The sequence below is a fragment of the Palaemon carinicauda genome, chromosome 12, assembly GCF_036898095.1.
Source record: "Palaemon carinicauda isolate YSFRI2023 chromosome 12, ASM3689809v2, whole genome shotgun sequence".
NCBI classification, from domain to species: Eukaryota; Metazoa; Arthropoda; class Malacostraca; order Decapoda; family Palaemonidae; genus Palaemon; species Palaemon carinicauda.
In genome coordinates, this window is record NC_090736.1 from 94,393,558 (window position 1) to 94,411,746 (window position 18,189).

An 18,189-nucleotide genomic window follows, 5' to 3' on the forward strand; every position below is an offset into this window, starting at 1 on the left:
CCATATCCTCGTCCCACTCTTGCGACATTTCTTTCAACTCCTTCGCATGGTTGCAGAACTTGGCAAGCCGTTCTAATGTTAAGCCCGTTTCTTCGACATTTTCTTGGGTCTTCCTGCGTTTCACGGTCTTCTTCACTGGCCGATTTCGTCAGGTCTTCTAGGTCTGCGTCAGTTAGCGGCTGGGAATGGCAGTCCAACAACTCGTCGACGTCTTCAGTCGTCATGTCGCCAAACCCGTCACCTCCAATTATTGCAGCCAACTGCACAGATTTGCGTATTGCAGAGTGTTGAATTTCAGACGGTGTAAATCCCTCGTCATCGTAAACAATCTGGGGCCACAACTTCTTTCAGCTCGCATTAAAGGTTGCAGGTTTCATTTCTTGCAGTGCCTTCTGAATGTTCTGCAGGCACGTGGCTATTGTGTACTTCCGCCAGTACGCCTTCAAATTGAAATTTTCATCTTCATCTTCTTGGGCAGCATCCACACACGCAACGAGGTCCGCCAAGGTATTCTTCGTGTAGAGGCCCTTGAATGCCCTGATAACCCCCTGGTCCATCGGTTGAATTAATGACGTGGTGTTGGGTGGCAGGAACTCAACCTGAATGCCCTCATGCGACAGGTCAGTTGCGTGTCCACCAGCGTTATCCATAAGGAGAAGGATCCTAAATGGCAAGCCCTTCTCTAAGAGATATTTACTGACTTGCGGGATAAAACACTGGTAGAACCAGTTGGAGGTCAGCATCTTCGTAATCCATGCTTTTTGATTATGCATCCAGTACACGGGAAGGAGATTCTTATTTTTATTTTTCAAAGCGCGGGGATTTTTCGACTTGTAAATAAGCCCCGGCTTTAGCAAAAATCCAGCAGCATTGCCACACATCACGAGGGTAACGCGATCTTGGAATGCTTTAAAGCCAGAGGCTTTGGCTTCTTCTTTGAACAGGAAAGTTCGCGACGGCATTCTCTTCCAAAACAAGCTGGTCTCATCCATATTAAACACTTGTTCCGGCTTGTATCCATCTTCAGCGATAATGTTCTTGAACGTCTCGTTCGCGTAAGTTTCAGCAGCGGTAGTGTCAGCGGAAGCAGCCTCGCCATGCAGGGAAACGCTTTTCAGGGCGAAGCGTTTCTGAAACTTCGCGAACCATCCTTTGCTGGCGGAAAAACGTTGTTTCTGAGGCTGGGAATCAGCGGATGTCCTTGGTTGAGGTTCATCTACATCATCTTCTTCTTCAGCATGGTCGCCATCGTCGTCTTGAGGTTCCTTTGCCGCAAAATTCTCATACAAGCTCAAAGCCTTGGTTCGGATGGTGTTCGTATCCAAGGCTATGTTCTTCTTCCGGCAGTCAGCAATCCAGACTGCTAAAGCACCTTCCATGCGTACGATCGTTTTATTATGCGTGGTAACGACTCGCTTCGCTGATCTGCTAAAGGTGATGGTAGCCGTCTTTCTAATGTTCGCCTCGTCCTTCTTTGGTGGCTTTGGTGGATTTGTTCACTCCAAAATGGCGGGCTGCGGCCGCGTAACTTCTGCCTTATTTAACATATCGAGAAGCGTCACCTTCTCAGCAATCGTCATCATCTTTCGGTGGCGTTTGGGCTCACTACCAGCCTTAGCAGAAGCAGAACGTTTGGGAGCCATTGTACAGTAGGGGTTAAACAGAAAGTTCAACAAAAAGTTCAACTTAAAACAGTCACGCACAACACAGATTAAAGTTCACAGTAACGTAGCAGCATCTACACGGCAAGAGAGCAGCGAACGAAGTGGCCGCGAAAAGATGCTGGAGGTTGGAGAAGCGGTCAAAACACCAATCACAGGCTAGATTACAAAACTTGGGTTCTGATTCATTATTTATCAGCGCTTGAACCAATCACAATCCGTCTTACATGCTACGTAGTAGTTACCAATTCAAATACAAGGTACCCTACATATACAGCTTTACGTACGCTATTTTACGCTTGTTTTGTTGTAGGATATGTACGCTTATTCGAGATGTGATTTTTGCAGCAAAGAATATTATTGGATGCAGTACTACGTACGTATACATACAAAAGATTCATGGAAAAGATGCACATCCATTACATTTGTAGTACAGTAGTAGCCATCAGCAGCCTTACACCATTAAAATACGGTATGACTGCATCTGATTTGCGTTTCATGTTTGATTTAATTTTACTACGTACTGTATACTGAATTATCGTATGATCACATTCTCTTTTCGTGTTTTATTTCTTTCTGTACTGAATTAAATGTCATATGTAATGCAATGAACCATCAGTAAGAGCAGATATTACTAATTACAGTATTAATGGAATTACAGGTAACGAAATATCGTATTTGGGGTCTTCATATATCGCGGTATTTTCGAAATTTCCGGAAAATCCGCGATATGTTTATATATATGGGTTATGAAAAAAATCCGCGAAGTGGTGAATCCGCGATGGTCGAACCGCGAAGTATCGAGGGCTCACTGTATATATGTATATATATATATATATATATATATATATATATATATATATATATATATAAAACGTGTGTATGTGTGTGAGAAATACTCCACTCTGATAATATTGTTAGTCGACGCATTTGAAGTCTCGAAAAGATGTATTTTCCTCTCTTGTTTGATGGAAATTTCAGTGCACAAATCACTACGTATTTGAGTTTCACGGAACATTTAGTTAAATTTTTAGAGGACTTTTTCACACACAATAGTTTGGTTAACATCTTAAAATTCCCACAACAGGTATTAGTTTTACAACTATTATTATTATTATTATTATTATTATTATTATTATTATTATTATTATTAGCTAAGCTACAACCCTAGTTGGAAAATTTTGAGGCTACGAGGCAAAGGGCTCCAACTGGAAAAATAGTCTAGTGAGGAAACGAAATAAATAAACTACAAGAGAAGTAATGATCAATTAAGGTAGAATATTTTTTATGAACAATAACAACATATATATATAAAGTATGAACATTTTAAAAAAACAATAACGAGGAAGAAAAATAAGATAGAATAGTAAAGACAAGCTCATATATTTGGAAAAGAACTTTCTTTCAGAGATTGATCAGTTTCCATTTTACGATAGTGTTTTTGTTAGCTATTGTGTTTTAAGAATTTACACGTGATTTTAGAACTGCCTTCCGATTTAAAGAAATTGAAAGAAACTAGCACATCTTATAGTCTAGGTATGCCATGAAGGCCAATTTCCAAAGACCGAGAATGGAAAGGTTCATTGAGAAACAGTTTATAATAATTTTTAAATATCGTGTTGAAAATTTAGGCATCTGATCCAGTTTATAATAGAAAGCTCAAAGTGATATGGTTATATAAAGAAATCCTTTTTTTTTTTATTGATCTTAGATAATTTATATAAACGTTTTGAGGCACTCCAGTCTTCCTAAACAAACTTAGCACTTTTAACAGACGTAGCACTGAAAGAACAAAATGTTTCATAGAGTTAATGAATTATTAATATTTTTTTAAACTGTATGAAGCTCATTACGTAAAACGTCGTAGCAGATATAATCTGTAGTTATCTTCTATTTAATTAAGTTTCCTTTATATTTTCGTTTTTTTTTTTTTTTTCTAAAGTATATCGGGCTATGTATTGGACTCTCACTTTACATTTATTAAACATCAAATGCAGCATTGATAATTCTTTTATTTTCTTTTTTAGGATAATAAAGATATATACTTATTAAAGCATAAAAGTACAATGAGTTACATTTTTGTTGTGTTATTGGCCACCAAATATACGCTTATGAATTGTTATAAATAGATTGAAATAAAGAAAGTGCATTTTGATCCTATAACTTTAAGAAGTATATGATTAATGTTTGAGTAATCTATTCTCACTTAATAATAATATATTAGAATTTCCCCATAATGAAAAATAATGTTTAAGGATATATCAATTTGAAAACTACAACTCATTGGTTTTTAGTGAATATATATATATATATATATATATATATATATATATATATTATATATATATATATATATATATATATATATATATATATATATATATATATATATATATATATATACACACACACACACACACACACACACACACATACACACACACACACACTTAAAATTCAGCTATCGACAGTTAACTTCTTAACAGTATAAGCAGCATGATGTAATTTCTGATAGAAATGTGATATAATTTTCTCCAGAAATGTGATGTAATTTCTTTCAAATTGTATATCATGTATGACTTAGAATAGCCTTTTTTCATGGTCTTTTAAGATAGTCTTTCCGTATGATTGTTCATTATTGCGTATTTGTATGATTGTTTGAAATAATATTTTTGTGGGAGTGATTCATACTACATTCATCTAGTGTCGTCATCAGTAGCGATGGACTGATAATCGTATGATAGTATCAAAAACCAGTTCTTCAAATTATCATTTTTATAACTATTCAAAACAGCATTTTCTATAAATGTTTAGAATAAGTTGTAGGATTGTTTAGAATAAAAAAAGATTGCGATTTTTGTATAATTGCTTCATATAACATATTTGTATGATTGCTTAAGATAAACTTTATTTTAAAGCATAGTATAATACCATTCTTATATGGCAGTACAAAATAGCCCTTTCATTTATTTCTTAACAGCACTTCGGACACATTCCAGTCACCGGCCGCTTAGACGAGGCCACAAAGGCCTTGATGAAGCGGCCACGGTGTTCCTTACCAGATGTCTTGCCCGGAAAGACGTTCCAAACTCAGGGTCGGGTCAAGAGATTCGTGAAACAGGGCAGCCGTTGGGACAGATACAACATCACCTGGGGGTAAGTCTTCTAATTATTATTATTATTATTATTATTATTATTATTAGTTGTTGTTGTTGCAACCCTAGTTGGAAAAGCAGGATCCTATTAACCCCAAGGGTTCTAACAAGGGGGAAATAGCCCTGTAAGGAAAGAAAATAAGGAAAAAGATTAACTACAGGAGAATTAATGAACAATTAAAATGAAATATTTTAAGAACTGTAACAACAACATTAAAAGGGGTCTTTCATATATAAACTATAAAAAGAGACTTATGTCAGTCTGTTTCAACAAGAAAAAATTCCTTGTAAGTTTGAACTTTAAGGTCCACCGTCTCAACTACCTGATTAGGAAGATCATTCCACAATTTAATCACAGCTGGCATAAAACTTATAGCCCACTGTGTAGTATTGAGCTTCATGGTGTAGAAGGCATGACTCTTAGAATTAACTGTATGCCTAGTATTACGAACAGGATGGCACTGTCCGGGTATTGTGACCAGTGCGCAAGTTCACCTCTTGTCTTTTTCATGTTCGTGTTTGTTATTATTATAGTTCGTATAGGCCTTATGACCTGTCCTTGGCGCTTACATATATGCAGCCCATATTTTTCTTGTTTAATATATTGGTTTATTTATGATTGTTTTGTCTATTTTTAATAACCGAAGGTTGGTGTTCTTTCATATTTACGCATAGCATGTTATATTTGTTTGCTACATTATCTAAAGTAACTGGAGAAAGAAACTTTTCTGGTCTAGCTGATATAGTTAGTAGAAGAGCAAATACAAGCACTGATGATTGTAAGTTTCCCAAATCTGAGAAAATGTCTGTAGTCACACCGGTTCTGAAAAGTGCTCTGGATTATCAGGATTAAGCTCGTATAGACCTTTTTCCAATCTATCCTTTGTTTCAAAGGTGCTAGAATACGTAATTCGTGAACAACTAATTAATCACTTGAAAGAAATAAAAGCTTTGTCAGACAACCCGTCCGCTTACAGAATATTATACTCTACGGAGACAGCTATCTGTTCTGTTGTAGATAATATGCTAGAAATGATAGATGAAAATAAATGTGGTATTTTAATATTACTCGATCTTAGTGCTGCTTTTGATACAGTTGTGTATGAGCTGCTTATTTATGATCCATCGGTATTGAAGATCAAGCTTTTGGATACCTGAAAGAGTACTTGGTTGACATAAATTATTGTGTGCAAATTGAAACTCTTATTCATCATATGAACCTTTAAACAGAGGAGTACCTCAGGGGAGTGTACTGGGCCCAATCATATTCTATATCTATACTATTGGTCTATCGAAAATAGTACAAAGGCATGGAGTGAAGTTCAAACTATTGGCAGATGATACACAATTGTACTTCATAAATGATATAGACGACACTACAAGAGCTCTAATCCGAATTCTTGACAGTGCTAGTGAATGGATGACAATCAAACAGCTAAAATTAAATGAAACGAGTGATATTCAAATAAGCATAAATAGCAATTCTGTCCCGATATCTAGTAAAGTTCTTGATCTAGGCGTATCTCTAGACTGTAGCTTGTCTTTCAGTGCCCAAATAAATAATGGAGTAAAAACTGCTGGTTATCATCTTAGAAACATTGCTTTTATAAAGAAGTGCCTGGGTGAACATTCTGTAAAGAAACTTGTAATAAACTGTATTATTACTAGTATTGGTGACTGTAACTCCATCAACTACAGTTTACCAAAAGCGCATCTTAAGAAATTACACAATACAATAAATAGAGGAGTAAGACTGATAAAAGGTGATAAAAGGTGTCCCACTACTATAAAGGATCACTCCAATACTATTAATTTACACTGGCTGCCTATTAAAGCGAGAATTGAGTTAAAAATATGTATAATAACCCATCAAGTTATCGGAATCGGACGTCCATGCTACATATTGTGCAGCCAACAAATCGTGTTGACACGAGAATAGTTACAGATGGTTTCAAATTATTCGAACCTAGATATATATCTACTGTAGGCTCTATGGCCTTTAAATAGGCGGCCCCAAGACTACAATATGCACCAAGTTCTCACTAGACATTCGAAAGACTGAAGATATTAAGGCTTTCAAAAGGAAACAATACTTTCTTGTTCCTAAAGTGCTTCAATAGTGTGGATTTGACAATAAATGAGCTATATGTGGTGTGAACTGTTGAATGCTTTCTAACGAACATGATTAAAAGACTGTGGAGGTACTGTAGAGAGTAGGGTTATCCTGTTGTAAAGGACCAGAAAAAAACCCCTTAAAGTAAAGTAAAAGAATGATGTTTGCATACATAAATAGAAATTTACTGTTATGCATAATAGCTCTGGTTTTTTGTTGTAAATCTGAGGGAATGTTACAAAGGAATAGCCTGGTCTATTTGAAGTCACAATATATTGTCCATTTTTGTTAGCTACAGTATCTTCAGGACCGTGAAAGATACACAATATTAGGTTACCCCCTTAAAGAAATTGTACGTTTTCTATGTTAGACAATGAAACATTTTCTTATTTCAAAGGTATACTCCTGTAATATATGTTTTCTGTGATGATGACTCACTACTGAAAGGGGATACTATATTAGTTTTCAATTTTTTTTTTACGTCCTCTTAATATAAGGTGGTTTTGCCGTATGATAATTATTTCTTCTTTTTTAAAGGATATCTATTGCTCAGATATTGCTTTTATTACAATTCTTAGTTACATAACGTACAAGATCGGCGCTTAAGTTATATATATATATATATATATATATATATATATATATATATATATATATATATATATATATATATATATATATATATATATATATATATATATATATATATTTATATATATATATATATATATATATATATATATATATATATATATTTATATATATATATATATATATATATATATATATATATATATATATATATATATATATATATATATATATATATATATAATTTGCTAGGCTACAACCCTAGTTGGAAAAGCATGGTGGTCTAAGCCCAGGGGCTACAACAGGGAAAATAGGTCAGTGAGGAGAGGAAACAAGGAAAAATAGAACATTTTAAGAACAATAACATTAAAATTAATATTTCCTAAATACGCTATAATTTTTTTTTTTTAACAAAACGGGAGGAAGAGAAATTAGATAGAACTGTGTGCCCGAATGTACCCGCAAGCAAGAGGACTCTAACCCAAGACAGTGGAAGGTCATGGTACAGATGCTATGACACTATCCAAGACTAGAGAAAAATGGTTTGATTTTGGAGCGTCCTTCTCCTAGAAGAGCTACTTACCATAGTTAAAGAGTCTCTCCTACCCATACCAAGTTGAATGGGGCCACTGAACAATTACAGTGCAGTAGTTAACCCTTTGAGAGAAGAATTGTTTGATAATCTCAGTGTTGTCAGGTGTATGAGGACAGAGGAGAATATGTAAAGAATAGCCCAGACTATTCGTTGTATGTGCAGGCAAAGGGAAAATGAACCGTAACCAGAGAGAAGGAACCAATATATATATATATATATATATATATATATATATATATATATATTTATATATATACCGAAAGGTAACACGTGATAAGCTTAAGATGTGTTATAACCACGAAAGGAAAAGTGAAAATACTTGATTGAAGTTAAAAACGTCGTCTCATTCGTGACATTGAAGGATCATACTTGATTATTTTTTATCGATTGCTAAAATACTCGTAAAGGTCCTAATCCAGATCAGATCTATATAAGATAGTACTAAATAGAAAACTAAGAAATAACATCTCAGATGCCAGTCAAAATTTACGAAGTTCACGATCACTGATGAACGTTATAATACAAATGCAAGATAAGGAATGTTGCATTTTGTTGTCATATCGTAAAGTAAAATGAGGGGATGAGATCGATTGATTCGGTTGGAAAGGAACTGCTGTACTACTTTGGGAGGCAAGAATTTTAAGTCTATTGTTACGATATTATCATGGAAATGATTATGATTCTTTGTTGGATTAGGGACCGTTGTTATTCTATATTTATTGGACTATTAGAAATATTACTGCCTGGCGTTCTGCTGGACGAGAGATCGAGTCCCGTTCAAGCTCGATAGTTTCTTTTAGTGTTTGCAACCTCACCATCCTTGTGTGCTAAGGATGAGCCGGTGGAGGGCGCGTATAGGTCTGAGTCATCAGCAGTCATTGCCTGGCCTTTCCTGGTTCTTTAGTGGAGAGGTGGCTTTGATGTTGATTATATATATATATATATATATATATATATATATATATATATATATATATATATATATATATATATATATATATATATATATTTATATATATATATATATATAAATATTTATATATATATATATATATATATATATATATATATATATATATATATATATATATATATATATGATTGTGTGTTTGTTTATGGCCAATCTCTTGTTGTCATTCATGAGAGGCTTTTAAACGGTGTAATTGCACTGCCTTTTACTTGTCCGCAACTTTTTAATCGGCCTATTCCCACAGTTCATGAACCATCTTAATTCAAAAGTTCAACCGCTCCAGTACGTCTCATTGAAATAATCTTCAAACATTGGAGTGCTGAAAACTGATAAAAAATCTTTTCACCTGTGGTATTCTTTGTCCTTCTAATTTTGTATCTATCCATACTTTTCCATATGCGTCTGCTGGTTTACGTAAGCTCAAGGTTGTCCGGAATTGTATATCTATTTCGTTTGATAAAATGTAATCTGTATTGAACTCTGCTATTTTTGCGTTGCTTCGCCCCTCCGCTGTGAACGGTAATGCATTTCTTGCCAGGTTTACTTGACTTCATTTCCCCTCATTCATTATTCATCTCCCTCTTTATTTAGCCCTGAAACATAAAGGTTTTCGCCTTCAAATCTCAGCATATTTCTCTCTCTCTCTCTCTCTCTCTCTCTCTCTCTCTCTCTCTCTCTCTCTCTCTCTCTCTCTCTCTCTCTCTCTCTCTCTCCATGTTCAATGTTCTTTACCAGGTTATTTAAGGCTTCAGCAGCAAGTCCCTAACAAAATATGTATAAATTTTTAGTTTTGATTATATTATAAAAATAATACTGCAAGGCAGACTGTTCCTGTAGCATCCATAAACAGAATCATCCATTCATGCATACTTGAAGATCAGCTTATATACAGGATTATATGAACGAACGTATATTTTTCATCTTGTAGTCCAGCCTGTTTTCATTGATGAATGGTCTTTCGGGTCCCAGCACGTGGTTACATTATCCGAATTCCATCTATGCACGTGTACATTCATATGTGAATGTAGTATTTATTATATATTGGTGTCTCTGAGAAGAGAAACAATATATTTTTATTTTTATCTCTCTCTCTCTCTCTCTCTCTCTCTCTCTCTCTCTCTCTCTCTCTCTCTCTCTCTCGTGCGTTGATGGTAGTTATAACAGTCTTGGAAGAGCCAAGAAGCTTCTTGGTATTTTCGGATTGGGAGTAACGAGGTAAACTGTTTATATTAGTGTCATCGAGAGGTATCAACGTCAAGGGAGGAGAAAGAGAAAGAATGAAAAGAAACATGGCAAAAAATATGAATAAGAATAAGAAATGGAAGACAAAAAGAAAAATAACTTAGCAATTTTCACTCCTGTGTGTATATGATGAAATATGAAGAGCTCAAAATGTGTTTAGAAATGTTTTGTGAAACAAATTATTATTATTATTATTATTATTATTATTATTATTATTATTATTATTATTATTATTATTATTATTAACGGGAAAGTGAATTTTCTGTTATTACCAATGCCTGAATGGAAGTTAAATTTAAAAAGAAAGCATTTATGCCACAGCATTAGCCAGTTTTGATGCGCCGTCTACGAGCCTTTCTGTTCCGCCTGGATGAACTAGTTTCCTAAGTCGTTTCTTAAAAAACCCAGAAGTTTATTTCTATTATTATTTATCATTTTGATTTTATTCGGCTTTATTTATTGCTAATTCATTATTTATCTATTTACTTCTTTGCTAATATATGCACACACGCATATAACTCTCTCTCTCTCTCTCTCTCTCTCTCTCTCTCTCTCTCTCTCTCTCTCTCTCTCTCTGTATATATATATATATATATATATGTGTGTGTGTGTGTGTGTGTGTGTGTGTGTGTGTGTGTGTGTAAGTTTACATATATGCGTGTATATATTTATAAAGATTTTGTATGCTATATATATATATATATATATATATATATTTATATATATATATATATATATATATATATATATATATATATTTATATATATATATATATATATTTGTTCCGACACAAATACTCACCGAGAACTACTTTCTTGTGGAGTCACTTGGTGACCTCTCAATATCGACCAAGGTTTTCCCGCCGTTATCCCCCTACCCCGCTCTATATAGGTTTTATCCCCGCCGCCAGGATGCGCCCTGAGGGCAGGATTAGGGCAGGTCACTGCCTCTCCGGGTCAGCATCGCGGCATCGCCATTAAGTTCTTGGTCGTGAGATGTGAAACATCTCACTCTCTCGCTCTCTCGATCCTTTGGCGCGTTTGTGATTCCACGTGTTTCCAGTGTGGGGACTTGTGTTTTTTCTTGCGTAGTGCGTTATTCGCAAGTGTTTCAGTACGTCCAGTGTGCTTGTAACTCGCTAGTGTTGGCTCTTCGTGTGCGAACGATGGAGCATGTGTGTCGTTGCCCTGGTCCTAGAGCCGGAAAGTCGTGTGGGGCTTTCCTCTCTAAGCCAGAAGTGGACCCTCATTCCCTTTGTTCCACGTGCAGGGGAAAAGTTTGCTCCTCCGCGGACACGTGTCCGGAGTGCGTAAGCTGGGACGACATACAGTGGGTACGGTACAGTACCAAAAAGAAGAAGTCGTCTAAGCGTTCCCCCAGGAAAGTAAGTGGCGTGTCTTCTTTACCGTCGGTCAGTGATCGGTCCGACGAAGCCTCGGCTTCTCCGTCTCCTTCGCAGAGGAGTGGGCAGCAAGCCCCCAGTGTTGTGATTAGCCATAGCGTTCTTCCCGGTGAACCCAGTGTGAGGGAAGAACCAAGGGCAGGCCCCTCTAGAGATAACGGAGGGTCCGGTAGTGCTTCGGGTGAATCAGGCCACGTGGCAGGGGATCACGCGTCCTCAGAAGACCCCGTATGGGGCAGTGTCGTTATTTCGGAGTCCCCACCGCCCTCGTGGTCCGGTGCGTCGGGCTCTCCCCCGCCAGAGGACAACCACGCTAGAGTTCGCCGCCCGAGTAGCGATGCTTTCGGGTGGAAGCTGCCGAAAACTCCGGGGAGGTCACCGCTAAGGATGGACGTTACCCTGGACCCCTGGCCCCCTGGCATGGATAGAGTAGACTCAGTGCCCACGATCTCCACAGCGGTCCCCGAAGACTTCCTCCAACATCCAGTCTCGGACGCCCGACGGCGAAGAGCTTCCCCCACGCATCACGCGGGCAGCCGTTACGCGAGGAACGTGGCGCCCTCAGACTCGTCAGAGGTGGATTCATCCTCCGGGGGAGAAGTCAGGGAGAAACGGCACTGGAAGAGAGAGAGGGCCGAAAGCGATCGTTCCCTCTCCAGGTCAAGGTCGCGACACAGCAGGAAACGCCCCCGCTCTCACTCCCGTAAGTATAGGAGAGATGCCTCTCCTGGCGGCGAATGGGTCTACGTCCCTTCAGGAGAGTCCAAGAGGCTCCACTCTCCAGACTCTCGGTCCAGTGAACGAGCCTCTAGGCTGCCGCTCCCTACGCACAGCCTAGAACCGCTCGACCTGCCACGCAGGAAGGACCTCGCTCTTAAGCATAAGTCCTCGAGGCCTCCGGTTCACCCCGCCCAGCGGGGGGAAACGCGCTTCCTTGAAGGCAGCCTGACCGAACCAGCCCAGCTGGTGCGGTCATCGAGCAAGAAGGACCAGTTCCCGTTGTCGGATCATCCCACCGGGACCGTGTCCTCGGCTTCCAGAGCCTTGGGGCAGCCGAGGGCCCTCCCTGAGCCGGTGGCACCCGCCTTACGGCGAGATCCACCCTCTTACGGAGCGCCCTACGGTTACGGGTCGACCTCCCTGGACCCAAGAGGAGGACGCCCGGTCTACCGTCCAAGCAACCCTGCTCCCCCACGCCAGGCCGAGGCCTCGGCCGACGGAGGCGAGGCTCCCCCGTCGGAGGACTCCGCTTACAGAAGGGTGGTAGGTCTCATCAGGAGGCTCCATGGGATCGCAGAACCCTCGACTCCTAAGGTGAATTCCTGGAGGTCGAGCCTCCTGAGATTCACTCACCACGACGCCCTTCCGAAGTCCTCCCTGGCCCTTCTTCTTGCCCCAGACCTAGTACTGGGACAAGAGTACATAGATAACTTGGTGGCCAGCAATGCAGAGGCCCCCAAGTCCCAGAGTGCCTCCAAACTACTCCAGGGTCTCAAGACGCAAGGGAAGGTGTATATTCCTGAGGGGCGGCGCCCAGGTCCCTGTAAAGTGGACCCGGCCTTAGACATCCTGGGACAAGGCGGCTCGGACGAAAGGGCCTCTTCAGCCCCTGTTTCCTTCTCACCCACGGAATCCGCCATGATGGAGGAGATGTCAAGGGACCTGGTGAACGTCTCCTCATGGCTGGACTGGTGGGCCTCCACGTTGGTGAACGTACAAGCCTCCATAGACCCCGAAGATCCAGAGCAACAGAGTCTCCTGACGGACCTTCTCACCTCCGGGGGGAAAACCCTCAAGTTTCTGGCTTACCAAGCACTCGCCTTGACGGCCAACTGGGTGCTTAGAAAACGGGACACAGTGCTCTCTAAGTTGTCAAGGAGAATCCCGGACAGGGAAGCCCGAGTTGTGCGTAGCCTACCCTTAGGGGGTGAGTCTCTGTTCCCTCTGAAGGAACTGGAAGTGCTAATGGAGAAGGTGTCCAAGAGGAGAGAGACCAATGTCCCCAGACAAGCATCTTCCAGAAGGCCGCCATACAGGAGATCAGTCTCGGATAGCGCCGTGACTCCTCATGCCGCCCCCAGCTCTTCGAGGAGGGACGCCCCTTCCTCCTCCTGGACAACAACTCCGCAGCCCTCCCGCAGGGGAGCACCAGCTTCTGCCAGCTCCTTCAGGTCGGGTTACTCCGCCTCGAAGAGAGGCAGATCAGGCCGCCCCTCTAGGAGAAGGTAGAGTGAGAGGCCCCCTACTCCCGCCCAAGCCTCGGGTTGGGGGATGCCTCGGACCTCATTGGCAAGCATGGAAAACACAAGGGGCGGATACTTGGACGGTGTCCGTCCTGAAAGAAGGCTACAGGCTCCCCTTCATAGCGGACCCACCCCCTCTTATTCCAGCCACCCAGACAGAATGGTTGGCTCCCAGGGACCCGTTGAAAAGGGCCACCCTTCAAGGAGAGGTTTCCTCCATGTTAGAGAAGGGAGCCATGGAAGAAGTCCTTCTCCCAGGCCCAGGCTTCTACAGCCGCCTGTTCCTGGTAGAGAAAGCAACGGGGGGGTGGAGACCCGTGATAGACCTGTCGGCCCTCAACAAGTTCGTCAAGAAGACGGACTTCAAGATGGACACCCCGAAATCCGTCCTGATGTCCTTGAGGGAGAAAGATTACATGATGACGGTCGACTTCAAGAACGCGTATTTCCAGATCCCTGTCCACCCGTCGAGTCGGAAGTTCCTCCGGGTGAAATGGGGCTCCCAGATCCTGCAGTTCAAGACCCTTTGCTTCGGCCTGTTGACGGCCCCTCAAGTGTTCACGAGGGTCTTCGCGACGGTCTCAGTATGGGCTCACGAACGGGGTATCCGTCTCATCAGATACCTAGACGACTGGTTGCTCCTTTCCAACTCAAAGGCCCTCTTAGAAGAGCAAGGGAGGGACCTCCTCCAGTTCTGCAGGAATCTGAGAATCATTATCAATCTGGAAAAATCGAACTTAACGCCATCCAACAGAATGGGGTACTTGGGTATGACGTTGGACACCGTGCAGGGGAAGGCCTTCCCCTAGGAAGACAGGATACGGAACCTCAATCACATCATTCAGCCGTTCCTGTCAGAGCATTCTAGGAGGGCGAAAGACTGGCAGAGACTAATAGGTCACCTGGTCTCATTAGAGAAACTGGTTCCCCAAGGGAAGATGTGGCTCAGACCCGTGCAATGGAACCTCAAGGGCCTCTGGTCCCAGACAGGCGCTCAGAAGGCGTTGATTCCTGTCCTTCCGGACACGATTACAGCCTTAGAATGGTGGCGCTGCCAGTCGAACTCCCTCAAGGGGATGCCCCTCGGGTCCTGTCCCCCCGAGTACCTCCTGTTCACAGACGCCTCCAGCCTAGGGTGGGGAGCCCACCTTCGGGAGGAGACAGCAAGCGGTACCTGGTCGGAGACCGAAAGACATCTCCACATCAACGTCCTAGAGCTAAAAGCAGTCCAGAAGGCATGTCTGCACTTTGCAAGTCGGTTGAGGGGAAACACCGTGGCCTTAATGTGCGACAACGCCACGGTGGTAGCCTACATAAAGAAGCAAGGGGGCATGAGATCGAAGGAACTGTGCGACCTCACCATAAACATCCTGCATTGGGCAGACGAGCAACAGGTGGTACTGCTAGCGAGGTTCATCCCCGGGAAAAGAAACGTGCTAGCCGACGGCCTCAGCAGAATGAGTCAGATAGTAGGGACAGAGTGGTCCCTACACCCAGAAGTAGCCAGACTCATCATTCAACGCTGGGGCTCCCCTGTGATGGATCTCTTTGCAACAAACCTCAACGCCAAGCTACCGGTCTATTGCTCCCCGGTGCCAGACCAAAGAGCAGCCCTAGAAGACGCCTTCCAGCACAAGTGGGACAACTTGGACGTATATGCTTTTCCCCCCTTCACGCTGGTAAGGCAGGTACTCAACAGAGTAAGAGCCTCCCAAAACCTAACGATGACTTTGGTAGCGCCCTGGTGGCCGGAGAGGGAGTGGTTCGCGGATCTAAAAGACCTGGCAAGCCAACCGCCTTGGCCTCTGCCCCCCAGGTCAGATCTGCTGCGTCAACCTCACTTCCTCAAGTTCCACGACAACCCTCTCTCTTCGCCTTCACGCCTGGAGACTATCGAGCGGCTCTTGAAGAAGGAGGGGTACTCCTCCTCCACAGCTAAGAGGATGTCCCTATACCTAAGAAAATCCTCTACCGTGGTATACCAGGCCAAGTGGGCCGCCTTTACGAAGTGGGCTCGGAGAAACACATAAGACCTCTTAAAGCTTCAGTCCCTGACATAGCTGAGTTTCTCGTGTACCTTAGGGATGAAATAGGGATGTCAATCCCAGCCATTAAAGGAGTACGGGCAGCCTTAGGCCAAGTCTTCCTCCTAAAAGGCATCGACCTGGGGACCTCGAGACACATAGCGATGCTGATTAGAAGTTTCGAGCAGTCCTGCCCTCCTCAAGCTAGGAGAGTGCCCAGATGGGACCTGGCCAAGGTCCTGAAAATGCTAAGTCGTCCTCCCTTTGAACCCCTCAAAGATATCGGGGACAAAGACCTCACCCTCAAGACCGTCTTCTTGCTAGCCTTGGCTTCAGCTAAGAGAGTAGGTGAGATCCATGGTCTGTCTTACGACGTTGCGCACTCCAAAGGGTGGAAGGAAGTGTCCTTCAGGTTCGTACCCTCCTTTGTGGCGAAGACTCAGAACCCAACAGTCTGGGACCCGAAGTTTGAAGGTTTCTCAATTCCGGCCATTCCCAGGACAGGCAATACGGAAGACTTGAAGTTATGTCCAGTAAGGACGCTCAGGAAGTACCTGGAAAGGACGGCTCATCTCCGACCAGGTGCCAAGAACCTCTTCGTCTCCACAGGTGTTAATAAGAAGCAAGTTTCCAAGAACACCATTTCCTTCTGGCTGAGACAAGTCATCGCTAGAACTTATGAAGAGGATAAGATGGCAGTGCCAGGCACTCCCCGCCCCCATGACATCAGGGGCCTGAGCACTTCCTTGGCCTTTGAGAGAAACATGGCGGTGGGACAGATCCTACAAGCTGGCACTTGGTCGCACCAGTCGACCTTTACTGCCCACTATCTCAAGGATTATTCAAGAAAATCCTTGGATGGATTCTCCATTGGGACAGTCATCGCCGCCCTCCAATCTGTGTAGCGGTAGGCTAGAAGATGTCCCCAACGGAAAATAAATTCTTCGCTACTTCATCAGGAGAAAATTCAGCAGAGAAAATTTTAAGAGGTGAGTCTTAAATAATAGCGTAAGGTTCCGCAGTTACCCTCTCTCCACTCTCTGATAGGCCCCGCATTCCTTAGCCCTCTAGGCACTATGTGCCGAACCAAGTGGCAGAATGGCACTCCCGCCTCCTAAAGTATAAGTCTCCACAGGAAAGTAGTTCTCGGTGAGTATTTGTGTCGGAACAAATCAAAAATTTTAAACAATTTTTATTTTTCCTAACATACTCACCGAGAACTACTTTCCGGGTAATGGCCCTCCCTTCTGTCCCCGAGTGCCATCCTTCCATTGCCAAGTTGGGCTAAACGTCGAACTTAATGGCGATGCTGACCCGGAGAGGCAGTGACCTGTCCTAATCCTGCCCTCAGGGCGCATCCTGGCGGCGGGGATAAAACCTATATAGTGCGGGGTAGGGGGATAACGGCGGGAAAACCTTGGTCGAGATTGAGAGGTCACCAAGTGACTCCACAGGAAAGTAGTTCTCGGTGAGTATGTTAGGAAAAATAAAAATTGTTTAAAATTTTTGATATATATATATATATATATATATATATATATATATATATATATATATATATATATATATATGAGGGGAAGATGGAGATGGTTTGAGCATGCTCTTTGCACTCCCCAAGAGAGATTAGTTCCCCAAACGTTCAGCTGGGCTCCACAAGGTACTAGAAGAGTTGGAAGACCCAGGCCTACATGGCTGAGGACTATGAAGCACGAAGTAGGAGATGATGAATGGAGAAGTATTGAATTAAAAGCTCAAGATAGAGACGACTGGCGAAATCTAACCGAGGCCCTTTGCGGCAATAGGTGTAGATGATATATATATATATATATATATATATATATATATATATATATTTATATGTATATATGTATATATATATGTATATATATATACATATATATATATATATATATATATATATATATATATATATATATCATAATCTCCCGAGTTCCAAACTCACCTGTTTATTTTTACATAAATCTGTGATACTTGAAAAATATCCAACTCTGAGAAATCATGCTACTCCCAGACAGCAATATATAAAAAACACTGAATATCCAAAGGTCTCTTACATATACTCAAAACAAACTGGGTAATTTTTTTATTAAGAACTAGTCAAAACAACCTCTTCGGTTCTTAGTCAGGGATTACAAGAGAGTTCTGTAAGGAATACTGGTAATCGAAATAAT